The sequence below is a fragment of the Pipistrellus hanaki genome (genome assembly GCF_964339955.1).
Source record: "Pipistrellus hanaki genome assembly, chromosome: 1".
Classification (NCBI taxonomy): Eukaryota; Metazoa; Chordata; class Mammalia; order Chiroptera; family Vespertilionidae; genus Pipistrellus; species Pipistrellus hanaki.
Genome location: NC_140503.1, coordinates 21,432,613 through 21,446,854, shown reverse-complemented (window position 1 = coordinate 21,446,854; position 14,242 = coordinate 21,432,613). Strand labels below are relative to the sequence as shown.

Here is a 14,242-nt window from a genome sequence, read left to right as displayed (position 1 = left end):
GGGACAGCTCAGCCCCCCTCATTACGGGAGAGGGAGAGAGGAATTCCAGCAACACCCACTTTGGCACCGCGGAGCGAGCGGGCGGCGAGGGGGGTTAACCCGTGAGTAGCTGGGGGTGGCTCGGGGCTGACCCGAGCGCTGGTCCGGGAGGGAGGTGCCGCCTGCAGGAACAGCGGCACCGGAGCCACCTTTGCTCGTGTCCTGGGCGAGCTCGAGATGCTGACCTGCCCCGAATTCATCTCCCGCCCCTGCCCTCAGAGACAGACTCTGGGTTGGATGGCCAAGGCTGCAGCCTCGAGGGCCTGAAGGAGACCCGACCGGGGGCCTGAAGGAACCAAGATCGGCGTGACAGAATCAGGACCGTAGGGACCGACGTCCCAGCCCTTCGCTTCTCGCCCCGGCCACTGGGGGGCGTCCGCCGGGGTGCGGGCTAGAGCTGGGACGGCGCGGGCGAGCACTGGAAGGCCGCCTGGGGAGGCGCGCGCCCTCTAGTGGAGTTGGCCGCGTCCTTGGCCATCCTGCCGCTTAGAGAGGACCTGTGGCTGCCAGACACCTTGGCTCCCTATTCCTGTCCCCTTTCTGTTGAGTCAAGGTCAAGCCTGGTGGCAGGTCCTAGAAGAAGTGTTCTCCTTTTTCACAGAGGGTAGACCTGTAAGATCTGGAATAAGGAAGGTCATTCAAGAAGACAGCGAGAAGGGAATGAAACCCTGGCTTGCTGCCTGGGCTCAGAAGTCCATCCCTCCCTCAGGAATTTCACCCGAGAGGGATTTAATTTGCCTCTGATTGATCTGGTGCTCACATCTTCTTGCGCTGGCAGCGAGGGGACAGGGACGTAAGAATGCCAATTGCCACCGATCTGAGTGCCTCCGACCATCAGCTCATCACTCACACCCCTGGCCCCCTGTCTTAAAGCCTAAAGGCCTGGCAGCCATGGCTGCCCCTGGTGCATTTCTGTAGCCTACTATTTTATAGAGAGACAGAGCATCAGGAGGGCACCTGTGCCAAAACCGGTTTGGCTCAGTGGATAGAGCGTCGGCCTGCAGACTGAAAGGTCCGGGGTTCGATTCCATTCAAGGGCATGTACCTTGGTTGCTGGCACATCCCCAGTGGGGGGCGTGCAGGAGGCAGCTGATCCATGCTTCCCTTTCATTGATGTTTCTAACTTTCTATCCCTCTCCCTTCCTCTCTGTAAAAAATCAATTATATATATATATATATATATATATATATATATATATATATATATATATTTTAAAAGAGGGCACCCGTTCGCAACTTCCCACACCACACAAGGGTCAGGCATAGTTACTACCCAATGTTGGAATACGCCCTCAACTCCTGACCTTGGCCTACAAAGCCCTGTCTGACTGGCCCCCTAGCTGGTCTGACTCGCCTCTGACAGGGGCACTCAGCACTGCATGCCAGCTGCATTGGCCTCCTCTCCACTCCTTGAATAAGCCAAGTGAATGCCCACCTCCCTGCCCGGAACATTCTTCTCCAAGATGTTTACAGGAAGCTCCTCCTCACGTCTCTCAGCTCAAACATCCCCTCCTAGAGTGGCCATCCCTGGACGACCCCCACCCCCCTGCAACCTACAGCAGCCCTCCCACTCCCAAGGCATCGCTTTCTAGCACATCACCATTTTGCTCTCGTGGCTCTAATGACTAGCCGAAATGATCTCATCTGTTCCTTCACTTGGATAGCTGGCTTATAGGATGGGCTGAATCTGACTGAAGACATTGGGTCTTAAGGATAATCAGGAAACAGCCATAGTGTGTTTCTCCCCTCGTTGCCTTCAGCCATGTGATGGTGAATTTCCCTTTCCCCACCCTCAATCCCAGAGCTTTTTGGCTTGACCTTCCGTAACAGCCACAAGAACAGTTTCGCTTCTATAATTAAGACCAATTTTTCAGGCACTAAAAACTCTGGTCCTGTCCAAATAAAAAAAATAACCCTTATCCACTTTAATCAATCGAGAATCCAATTCAATACTCATCCCTGCCCCCCATGGGACTGTCCCCTGGCTGGAGATCCGATAGTGGAGAGAGTGGAGTGTGGTCTGTTTTTCTGACCATCCTTTTCGGGGCTGGCTCCTCTGTGTCAGGGTCAGGGGAGAGGTATCAGAGGACACATGGCAAAGTCTTACTAGTATGTGACAGGTGCCACAGGCTGGCACAGGTGCCACAGGCTGGCTCCTTCATAGGCACATTTGTGGATTCCTGGGAGGCCCCCTACAAGACCTCCACCCTGCACGGCTGTAACAAAACCATCTCTGGCCAGCCTCTGGCAGATCCCTGTATCCTGTGCCCCTCGCAGACTTTCTGTTCCAGGCCAATAAGCCAGTGGCGAGTTGGCTGCTCCTCCCTCGGCCACAGAAGCCACTCCAGCCAGGCTCCACAGTCTGGACTCTCCAGACAGGGAGTATCCACAGTCTCTTCATTCCCGTTCCTCCCCAAACCCTAAAGGCACATGCTGGGTTCTCCCAGCAACGTTCCTGCTGTGCTTTGGTGCCTTGGGGTGCTTCCAGCAACTAACTCAGCCAGCACCAGGGGAGGGAGAGCTATGGGGAGTCGTGCCGGTTTCCTCTTCTTGAAGGCCCCCAAATTCTGCAGCTGGTTCTCTTGGAGCCCTTTTTACTTGATTTGCATTGGGGGGTTCTCTACCTCAACACTTTTTTTTTTAAAAAAAAAATAGATTTTTATTGATTTCCGAGAGAAAGTGAGAGGGAGAGAGAGAAAAATCTATGATGAGAGAGAATCATTGATTAGCTGCCTCCTGCATGCCCCACACGGAGAACCGAGCATGTGCAGGAATCGAACCATGACCTCCTGGTTCATACATCAAGACTCAACCACTGAGCCAAGCCAGCCAGGCTCTGTGTCAACACTTTTTTCAATCCCTTTCATCCATAGACTGAGGGTTATGGCTTGATAGTTGTTGAACTTGTTCTGCTGTTACTAAAATGTGAAGGACCTCTCTTTTGAATGTGGGGACATTTATTCCTTATTGTTCTATCCTTGTGGCTTCAGCAAAAATTCAGGACCACAGGAAAAAGCCTGCTCAACAGCTGAAAAAAATCATTATTGCCTGACTTCCCAAGCCACAATGGTAGCTCTAAAGGAATTGATATCTTGTCTCCTCAACTCAGCACTGTTTCCCCAGAAGCTAGAACAGTGCTTGACTCTAATAAACAGCCCAGAAATGTGGGTTCAATGGATGGCTAACTGAATGGATGACAGAATAACCCCATGAAGTAAGGAGGGCTGGTATCATTAGACCCATTTTAAGAGAGAAAAACTGAGTTGTTGGCAGTATTACTGGTCCAAGTTCATGTGCTTACTGCCTTGAGGGATGGCCCTAGGATCTTAAATTCTTTGTCTTGTGTTTTGGGATGAATGCCATCTTGATTCCCAGAATGCTCAGTTCTCCCCCGGAGACGTTGCTCCTTCCCTGTTATTCACCCAACTCTTTAGTTCCCGACTCCTTTCCTCCCCCCACTACCTGCCAATTCCTTCAGGAGCTTTCCTCTTCGTCCCTCAGTGCTCACCTCAGATCCCCATGAGCCTCCCAAGGCCAGAAACCTTGGCATCATCTTTGTCCCTGAGTTATTTTTTCCTCCCGTGTGTCCAAGTCATTATTACTGCTCCGTCTCCTCCGTCTGCACTTCTGGAAGTCTGCCGCCCATTCAGCCTCTCGCCGCTCGGCCCCAGCCAAAACCCTCAGGCAGACACACTTCCCACTCCGCTAGGCGCCCCTCCTACTCCTTGGTGAGTACAAATGGTCCTTGGAAATTCCCACCCCGTTCTCCTAGGAGCCCACAGCCTGGCTAATCTCCCCTACAGACTGGCATCTCCTACTCCTCCCAGCCCAGTGCCACCCTCCTGTCCTGTCTCCCTCTTAACTGCCCAGCACTCCCGTCCCCTGTAACTATTAAGATCTGTTGATGCAACTCTTCAAAATCTCCAATCCCATAAATGCCTGAGGTTTTTCTTCCCTTTTTTTTTTTTAAGCTGCCAAAATTTATAGAGTTTACTAGGGTTCAAGCACCGCATTAAGCATGCTACATAAGTTGACCCCTTTAACCAAATAAAGAAGGCATCGTGATTTCTGCCTGTACAAAGGAGGAAACTGAGGCTGGAAATAGCTACTGTTTTACACAGCTGATAAGTAGCAGACACAGGATTCATGGGAGCCCAAGCTTTTAAGACTGCACCATCTCGCCTCCCCCTTAGGCTTGTGACTCTGTAACCCTCCTCTCACTGAAGTGGTATTTTTCCCAGCCGCCTCTGCTGCTGTCACCACCTAAGTACTGTACATCCCTTCAATGCTTCTTCCCTGCCTGCTAGCCCACAACTCAAGTCCCTCTACCCTCCCTGCCCAGTAACGAAAGAGGGACTAGACCCAAACCGGTTTGGTTCAGTGGATAGAGCATCAGCCTGCGGACTGAAGGGTCCCGGGTTCAATTCCAGTCAAGGGCACGTACATTGGTTGCAGGCACATCCCCAGTGGGAGGTGTGCAGGAGGCAGCTGATCAATGTTTCTCTCTCATCGATGTTTCTAGCTTTCTATCCCTCTCCCTATCTATAAAAAAAATCAAATATATATAATATATATATAATATATATATTATATATTTTTTTTTATTTTTTTTTTAAAGGATGGATTCCAAGGTTTAAAAGAAGAAGAAAGAGGGGTTAAATATTTCCACCATGGCCCCTGGCTCACTGTGTGTTACTTCTCTACTCCTGACCCCAGCTCCGCCCCCATGAGGCGCCGATTGCTGCTAACCCTACTCACCCTTCTCTTGGGTCTGGGGAGGGAAATCACCTCTGGAAAGCCCTGCAGAGAGAGTCCCAAGGGCTTGATAAGAAGGCTCCAGTGGGGAAAGGGTTGCCAGGACACGTACGCCACAAGTGGGGAGGCTGGACACCCAGGGCAACCTAACTGCTTTCCCATGTCTTGCTGGAATAATGCTGGCAGCCAGGAAGCTACCAGAACCTGAACTAATTTGATAAACAAGGACCAAAAGCAAGGACCACATGTCAGCTCCCTTTGCTGAAACCCAGACTCCCAACAGAATTCCAGGGATTTTATTTTATTTTTATTTTTTTTTCCTCCTTGGAAGTGACTGGACCTCCAGCCCCGAATTCTTCTCCCCAGGAGAGCTTGTTACCCTGCTCGGAACAAACAGCACATTTCCTGGTTAATCAGTGGGCAGAACCGCCGAAAAGGAAGGTTGATTGGGCCCCAGCTTTGCAGATGGGAGCAGCTCAGGGGCTGGGATGCCTTTGTCCAGACACGGGGCAGCTGGGACCCCTCCCCTCCGGTTTGGAAGACACGGGCTGTGTGAAGAGGCCCCGGCTCCCTCCTGCACGAGGTTTTCAAGGCCCACAGAGGCTGCCAAGACCACTCCACCTCAGACCCCATGGCCTGGCATCGCCCCCACAACTCACAGCCACTCTGCCCTGGACGTCTCCTCCCAGGAGCAGGAATGTTTCTGTCTTCTGCAGACTGAGCTCAGTTCTCAGCTACGCCCGGGCTTCTATTCTCTTATCTGACGATAGAGATACTGATGCTCTTCTTGCCACCCCACCTTCGGGGCAAAGTAGATAACCAGCCCCATCTCCCCTGCGATGGGAGGGGGTCCATGACTGCTACTCCATTTCCCAGTGGGTATTTCTTGAGCCCTGAACATGTACCAGGCGCTGTGCTTCGAGTTCTGCAGACATTTTCTCATTTAGTCTTACGGAGGAAGTAGCCGATGAGGAAGTGATTGCTCACAATTGCAAAGCTAGTTGAGTGGCTACACTCAGATTCCCCCCCCCCCCCTGGTTTGTCTGGTCCCAGACACGAAGCCGGTGCCAGTGTCTAGAGGAGCCTTTCTGTGGAGATGCAGCTCTGGCTGCCTTTCTCTGAAAAAGAAGCATTCACAGCTATTCGTGGTGTGGCCAGGGGTCCTGGTGGCCACATGGAACTGCTGTCACATCACGAGTTGGCTCACCAAGCACATGCCACCCCCTATTTACAGCTAGTGGTCTACTTCGGGTCAAGGGCAGACAAAAGTCATCACGGTGAGTTTCAGTGAATCTGACTTCCACTCTCCAAGGAGCAGGAAAGAAATCAAGTTTGCCCCACATCAGATTATTTTTCAGTTGCTGAGAAAGGCTCATCTTAGCCCTCAGCCTCTCTCTTAGGACGAGAGAAGTGGCAGGAACAAACATCTCCGTGGCCCGGTGTGGTGGGCATTGTAATCCCCATTTCACACGCGCAGAAAGGCGAAGGCTCTTGCTCAAGGTCGTGCAGCTAGAAGTCGAGCCATTGTTCAACGAAAAAGTCCAACTGGCTCCAAGGTCCGTGCTGTTTCCACTACAGCGCACTGTACTCGCTCCAGGATGTCCTGCGGTGATGTGAAGTGGGCAGCCCTTCAAATAGCTGATTTTACTTGTTTCCCTCCATTTCCAGTCCCTGATGCAGGGGTGGGCTGATCTGAAAGCTCTGTGCATTTAGCTCAAAGCTCAGACAACACTGCCTACTTACCTGCAGGAATTCCTTCAGCCTCTGCAGAATCTTCTAGAACTCGTGGGGGCTGTAGCATTACTTCTCCCCCAGAGACCTGAAGGCCTAAGCAGGAAGACAATGTAAGTGGGCAGTCCAGAGGCCTCCTTCTCTGAATCCTCCCAAGTAAGACCAGAGGTTCTCGACTGGGCTGGGGTCCGCATGGATGGGATGGGGTGACACATTGTATTATCCTTTCAGAATCTCCAGGGAGAAAGTCCTATGGGCTGAAGGGCTGTGCAGATCTACCCCAGATTCTGGGATGGCGGGCAGGAATTTCAAGACAAGGGGAGCAGGAAGCAACTCCCCTTGGCTGTCATTGGGGTCTCCCAGCCTGTCCCCACCTTGGTTTCCAGCCAGGACACAGCGACAGCCCAATGAATAGAGGTTGTGGGGACAGCGACAGGGGCTGCTGGAGGGTTGTTCCTAAATTAAGCTCTTCCAGAGAGGACTGGAAGCAACTTCCTCCTCTTCATTATCAAGGCAAAGAGAGGATGACACCTTCAGCCACCATCTCCTGACCTCCATTGTCCCTGGGATTAAAGATTAAGAGGTTTAATTAAACACTCAGTGAGGTTTGCCCTGCTGCCTCCCACTACTCTCTAGGACCCCAGACCCTTAGGAATAGGCCCAGACCCCAAAACTGCCCACAACAGGACACAGACACCAGGCTGGTGGGGGCGGGGGTAGGTGCAGCCCCGTCCCAGCCGGTCTGCCATGACTCATTCCTTGTTTCCGTCCACTCTGGTCTGAGCGCCTTGGCCCAGGGGCCTCTGGGAGGCTGTAACACAGGCTGGCCCCTCGCCCATCAGGGCTCAGCAGACAAAAATTAAATATCTCACTTCTCAGGAACTCACACAGACAGCAGAGGCATGCTCTGTGCTCTGCCTCACCAGACCAGACCTCAGGCCGGAGGAGGATGGAGGCCAAGGGAGGAAGGAAAGGCGTCTCCGCGCCTCCCCCTATCCTGTTCCCCCCACATCCAGTCACGAAGCCCTGCCCTCTACCCACTCCTCCTCAGGTCCCTGCCTGAAGATGGTACTGCTCCCGGCACCTCATCAGCACCACTGCACTCCTCCCTGCCTCTGCCTGAAGACAGCCATGACGGAAATAGACTTGAAAGCAACTATCAGGCATTTTCTGGCAGCATTTAGGACAGGTCATGGCAGGGACCACAGACCCTGGTTGTAGGCCACATGTGTCCCAGGGCCTCCCTCCCTGATCATGCCCCTTCCCCTCCCAGGGCCTCAGTTTCCTCATCCATAGGGAGGATTTTACTAGATGAACTCACATTTATGTCAACACTAAGATTGTGATTTGAGGAGCAGACAAGGCAAGCGGTGGGTATGGATCCAAAAACTGCAGGAGGGACCTCCTGAGAGATCAGCCAGCCCATTCCTTCAATCTATATGGTGAAGGAAACTGAGGCCCAAAGGGCTTGTCCAAGGTCACATGACTGGTTATTGGCAGCACTTGAACCAGAAACTCCTGACTCCCAGGCCTCTCAACTCTTTCTCTTTCAACTCCCCCAGGAAGCTGGGAGCTGTCTGACCCTCTTGGCCAGGGAAGCCACGAGTGGCTGTGCGTGTCAGCAGCAGGGCCTCAGAGCCTGGGAACGTCTCTGATGGGGTAGGTGCAAGTGCCAAAGCCGCTGGTGGAGAGGGATGGGGTTGGGGGCCGGGGAGGGTGTATCAGAGATAAGCTGTCAGCATCTCCCTTCTTCCAGTTGGCAAGAAGAAATAGAGAAGTGTCCATGATGATTGAGGGGAAACAGTCCCCATTTCTGATTAAGCCATTGTTCCATGAATTATTGATATCTGTTTGTCTGTCTATTTCTCTCTCTCTCTCTCTATCTCTATCTCTTATCTCTTTCTCTCTCCTCTCACACTCTTCTCTCTCTCCTCTCTCCTCTCTCCTCTCTCCTCTCTCTCTCTCTCTCTCTCTCTCTCTCTCTCTCTCTCTCTCTCTCTCTCTCTCTCTCAGACACACACACACACACACACACACACACACACACACACACACACACTGTTCATGTCTAACTGATGAAACCTGCCACCTACAGCCTTGGTCTCGAGATGTATCTTGATATTCTCAGGTGCACTATCTGGTGGGGCCTGGAATTCCTGAGATGCTTCTAAGCACTGCCTACCTTCTAACGTTCAGCCTGCTTGGCTGGAAACATGATGCCCTTCATTCCACACACATTTTTTGAGCACCTAATAAGTGCAAGGCACTGAGGATGTGCCAGGATAGCCTCACTGCCTGTGTGACGGTAAGTGCTTCAATGGAAGGACTGACACAAGGACTAACACAGTCTTTCTGGCTCACCGAAGAACTGCCCACCATGGAGGGCGGGGTTTGAGCAGGGAGCATTTCTCAGAGAGTCCTGACTGGCACTTAAACATTGAAGGCTACGGGAGAGTTCACTCTGTGTGTATGATGCGGGGTTGGGAGGAAGACAAGGGGTGGGCGTGCTAAGGAGAGGCACTGCATATGCAAAGGCATTGGTGTAAGACCAAGTTGGGTCTATTGGGGGAATAACAAGCAGTTTACAGAGCCGGAGTTTACATAGGAGCAGGGGTTATGTAAGGGATAAGACTAGAAGAAAAGGTTAGGGTCAATTTAGGGGGGGCTTAGCTCTAGTCAGCTTAATTTCTCAGAAGGATGGACCTGTGCCCTGTATCCACTCCACCAATTGAACTTGGAGGGGTCAGATTATTTATCCGGAATTCTAAAACTCATGTTCTCCAGTCAATAGCAAGGAGATAGTGTGTGTGTGTGTGTGTGTGTGTGTGTGGCGGAGAGGGGGCAGGGGGAGGCTTGAATGCCATCAGCCCATCCAAAGTCACTCCAAATAAACACTAATCAACACAAAGCCAGTGAGCTTGCCTTGCTTAAAAGCAATCCCCAAGCTCTGCTTCCAACCAGTCTGTTCCTCCCCACATGGCTCCCTTTTTATAGGACTTACTAGAGGCCTGATGCACAAAATTTATGCAAGGGGCTTGGCCCTCGCAGGCCCGCCTGCTTCGGCTGGCCTTTGCAGCCCCAGCTTTGCCCAGAAGGTTGTCCGGCTGTTCTGTCTAATTAGCATATTAGCTCTTTATTATTTAGGATGGAGCTGCCGATGTGGCAGATCTGGCCAAGTCTCTGGCCTCCTGCTGCCATGACCCATCAACCTAACTGCCCCTTCTTCCCCAGCCCTTCCCAGGTATCTCCACTGTCTGAATTCCCCGTGTGTTCTGGGCCAGTTTCCTCTGGAGACTCAACCCCCCAATCAGGCTTCTGTCTCCAGTCCCGCTCAAACTTGGCCTCAGGTTCCTCTCCAATTCCACAAGCCCATGTTGAAGTGTCATAATACGCATCTCCAAGCCCACCCACTCTGCTGCCTCCCTCAGAGCTTGGCCCATAGATAAATAAGCCATATGTCTTTGACATCACATGGAGAGCCATCATTTATTGAGCACCTCTTTGTCAGGCCACCAGTGTCGCCAAGAAGAATAAGGATTAGTCACTATCCTCATGGAACTTCCAGTGTAGTGGGAAAGGCAGCAACACCTATCACAGTAAGTGCTGTGATCGAGATAAGCCCAGAGTACAAGGTGAATACAAGGACAGAGCACTCTAGGGTGGGAATATGAGACACCTGATCAAGGAAGATCCTAAAGAAGAGGCTGAGTGGGGTCTAGAAGGTAGGGCCAGTCTCAGCCTGAAGAAGGTGGAAAAGATGGTGAGGAGGAGGCACATCAGTGATTACGAGATTATTTTTGTGGTTTGCAAAAATTAAACCGCACCAGGGTCTACCCCATTTCCCTTTTCACTGGGGTCTGATAAGAGAAATTTTACCAGATATTTGAATGATAGTCATATGAAATTAAAATGATATTCAACATGGCTCAGCCAGCATGGCTCAGTGGTTGAGCATTGACCTATGAACCAGGACAATGAAGTTCAATTCCCAATCAGGGCACATGCCCAAGTTGTGGGCTCGATCCCCAGTAGGGTGCATGCAGGAGGCAGCTAATCTATGACTCTCATCATTGATGTTTCTATCTCTCTCTCCCTCTCCCTTCCTCTCTGAAATCAATAAAAATTGTTTTGTTTTGTTTTTAAAGTGATATTTAAAGTGGATAGGCTGAGAAAATGTAGAATACACAATAATACAGTTAGATATATGTATAGATGTTTAAACAACAATTCCCCACATTGAAGACTTGGATGGAGGTCATTGAGATCTCCATCACGAGACAGGGCTGGGATCTGTACAAGACTTCACACAACTTGGATGAAGTCAGAGCATTTTTATCAAATTTTCACATGACATGGAACTGGATAAATAAATGATAAATCTGGATGATAGGAGTATGATATAAAGTGATCTATATAAGTTGAGATTTAATAAAAAATAAGTAAAAAAAAATTCTTGCATGTTGGTCCAAAAAAAGCAATAATTAATGACTGAGAGATATTTGCTCTGATAGTAGTTCATGTGAACTGACCTTATGTGGGTGGTGAGGGGGGAGGTGAAGTGAGTTGAAAAAGGAGATCCTAGTTAAGCAGTAGTTTGAAATAAACTAACAATGTAAATTTCTAAAAGGTATAGTGCCATCTTGGATAAAATCCAGGGCTCAGAACTTGGAGGATAACAGTGTACTCCAAATTGTTGAGATGCAATGGCAGTTTTGTGCTTGATTCTGCTACTATGTTGTAAATGGTTTATTAGAATCTTTAAGTATGTTTATGAGAAGGTGATCTGATGGAGATAAATACAACCCAAGAGGAGCAATTGAGATACTGGAGAAGAGAAATCTTGGGAGAGTCTGGCAATCTTCAACTATTTGCAGGATTATCAGGTAAGAGAGGGGTTTGGTTGTTCTGTGTTTTCATCAGTCATAACTATAGTGACAGCACCCACACAGTCAATTTATGTTTGCTCACACCAAGCAGAGCACTGATCCACATGGTCATGTGGGGCCCAGGATGCTTTATTCATGGAGCTCCACTAATAGAGATTCTTCTGCCTTCTCATTCAGCCAGTAGATAAATAGAGAAGGGTAAATGTGGAGGAATGCACAAGCTTCTTAAAGGCAATGTCTGAATAAGAAAGAGGCAAATATCACTCTGTCCACATTCCATTGATTTTGAATTTGGTCACATGACTATACCTTACACAACAAGGGGGCTGGAAATGTAATCTGTGTGCCCAAGAGAAAAAGGCTGTGTGTGGGGTGTCGGGGAGGGAGATGGATTTGGCATTTTGGACTTGGAAGAGACTGTCTTAAGAATGAGAAGAGCCAAAACCGGTTTGGCTCAGTGGTAGAGCGTCGGTCTGCGGACTGAAAGGTCCCAGGTTCGATTCCCGTCAGGGGCATGTACATTGGTTTCGGGCACATCCCCAGTAGGGGGTGTGCAAGAGGCAGCTGGTTGATGTTTCTCTCTCATCGACGTTTCTGGCTTTCTATCTCTCTCCCTTCCTCTCTGCAAAAAATCAATAAAATATATTTTTTTAAAAAAGAATGAGAAGAGTTCAGGGTTTAATATATCCACCTAACAACTTACACACAAATAATGTAGGCTTAGTAGCATTATTCATAAAAACCAAAGGTTAGCTATTGGCTAAATGCCCATAGACTGGTGAATGGACCAATAAAATCTGATATATTTATACAATGAAATACAATTAAGCAATAAAAAAGAGTGAACTACCAATACATGCTACCACATAAATGAAGCTCAATATTATACTAGTACACAGTGAAAGAAGCCAATCACAATATCACACATTCATTTATATGAAATATAAAAAGGGCAAAGCTATAAAGATAGCAAATAGATTCAAGGGACAGGGGTAGGAGTGGGGTGGTTAACAGTAAATGGGCACATGAGATCTTATTGGAGTGATAAAAATGTTTAAAACTAATTTATGGTAATGATAACACACTTGATAAATTTATTTAAAAATAAATGAATTGTGGCCTGAACCAGCTTGGCTCAGTGGGTAGAGCGTCGGCCTGTGGACTGAAGGGTCCTGGGTTCTATTCTGGTCAAGGGCACATGCACAGGTTGCAGGCTGGATCCCCAGTGGGGGGGTGTGTGGGAGGCAGCTGATCAATGATTCTCTTTCATCATTGATGTTTCTTTCTCTCTCCCTCTTCTTTCCTCTCTAAAATAAATAAAAACATAATAATAAATGAATGAATGAATTGTGCCTGGCCGGTATGGTTCAGTGGTTGAGTGTCAGCCCATGAACCAGGAAATCATGTTTTGATTCCTGGTCTGGGCACATGCTCAGGTTTCTGGCTCAATCCCCAAAAAGGGGCATGCAGAAAAAAAACCAATTGATAGTTCTCTCTCATCATTGATGTTTCTATCTCTCCTTCTCCTTTCCTCTCTCTGAAATCAATAAAATCATATTAAAAATAAATTAATTACACATTTGAAAATGACAAATTGTATAATATGCAAAATATGATTCAATAACATTTTTTGTTAGGTGTTAGGGTTTTAGTACTTTGAGATTGGGGAAAGGAGAATAATCCTACAAAGGGAATGAGAAAGGAATATCCAAATGGAAGAGGAAGTGACACAGAATCCAAGAAGAAATTAGATTTAAGGAAGGAAAGCAGAGCCAACTCTAGTTACTCTAAGTTACTGAGCTGTCACATGAGATGGAAAGCTGATGGTATTGTCCCTGCCACAGTAGAGTTCACAGTTTTGTTCCAGAGCCTGAGTCAGGAATAAGAAAAAAATGAGAACACATATTTCCACTTACAGTGAGTGCAACATTGGGGCTGTCCAACGGCAGGGCAGATCCCATTTCTGAGTCATGAGCCCTCTGATAGTGGAAGTGTTCAAAGAGAAGCTGGATGGGCAATGTAGAAAGGATTTCTACATGAGAGAAAGACCTCAAAGGAGTGTCTGAATCTATGAGCAGTTTACACCAAGGTCAGTACAAAGAATTGAGTAATCATGGGAGATCGGAGGAAGATAGACTGAAGGACTAGAGAGATGGCATGAGAGAACCAGTGCTCATTTTTAAGTATGTACATAAAAGCCAATCCTACAGCTGCCTTTGTGTTACTGCCTCACATTTGACTCATACTCCCCTAGAGGTAAGACATGAAAAGGAGAGGATACAAGATGAAGTTCATGTTAACCATGTGAAGGGTTCCTGAGATAAGTAGAGAAGATGAATTCGCAATACAAGGAACACCCATATATCAACCATCCCTCTTAAAAATATGCTATTATTTTAACTCTGGATGGTGGGCATATGGTACAATATGCAGATCTTGTAATATAGAAACCCATACCTGAAACTATATTTTCATGTTGACCCCAACAAATTTCATTTTAAAAATATAAATATACTATTATTTCATATTTGAAAAAAGGAACATATCTGCACATCTCCTGAGAGGCAAAGGGAGCTGGAGATCCATCATGTGAGTGGGTTCAAGAAGATTTTAACCAACTTTCTTAATTAGGGCTTTGTTTGTTTGATGCTCTACCTTAGTCACCCATCAGGAATGGCAATCATGGTGTAGAAATATAAAATATCATCAAGAAATTGGGAGAATCTTATTTTCAAGGACTTGGAAAGCTGTGTGGAGCTTCTGGACGGCCCGAGTTGCCAATGGCCATGACTGTAGCTGCTGGCATTGCTCCAGCATGAGCTCTGATTCCA

The 14,242-nt window shown here is 48.4% G+C and overlaps 1 long non-coding RNA gene across 1 annotated transcript in view; it reads left to right on the top strand.

The window, feature by feature from the left end:
* Window positions 1–8,088: 8,088 nt before the first annotated feature.
* LOC311627460 overlaps window positions 8,089–14,242 on the top strand; it is a 7,826-nt gene continuing 1,672 nt past the window's right edge. Inside the window, exons 1-2 of the long non-coding RNA XR_014795916.1 lie at window positions 8,089–8,184; window positions 11,304–11,408. This is a non-coding gene — a long non-coding RNA (uncharacterized lncRNA). The remainder of the gene's footprint in view (window positions 8,185–11,303; window positions 11,409–14,242) is intronic.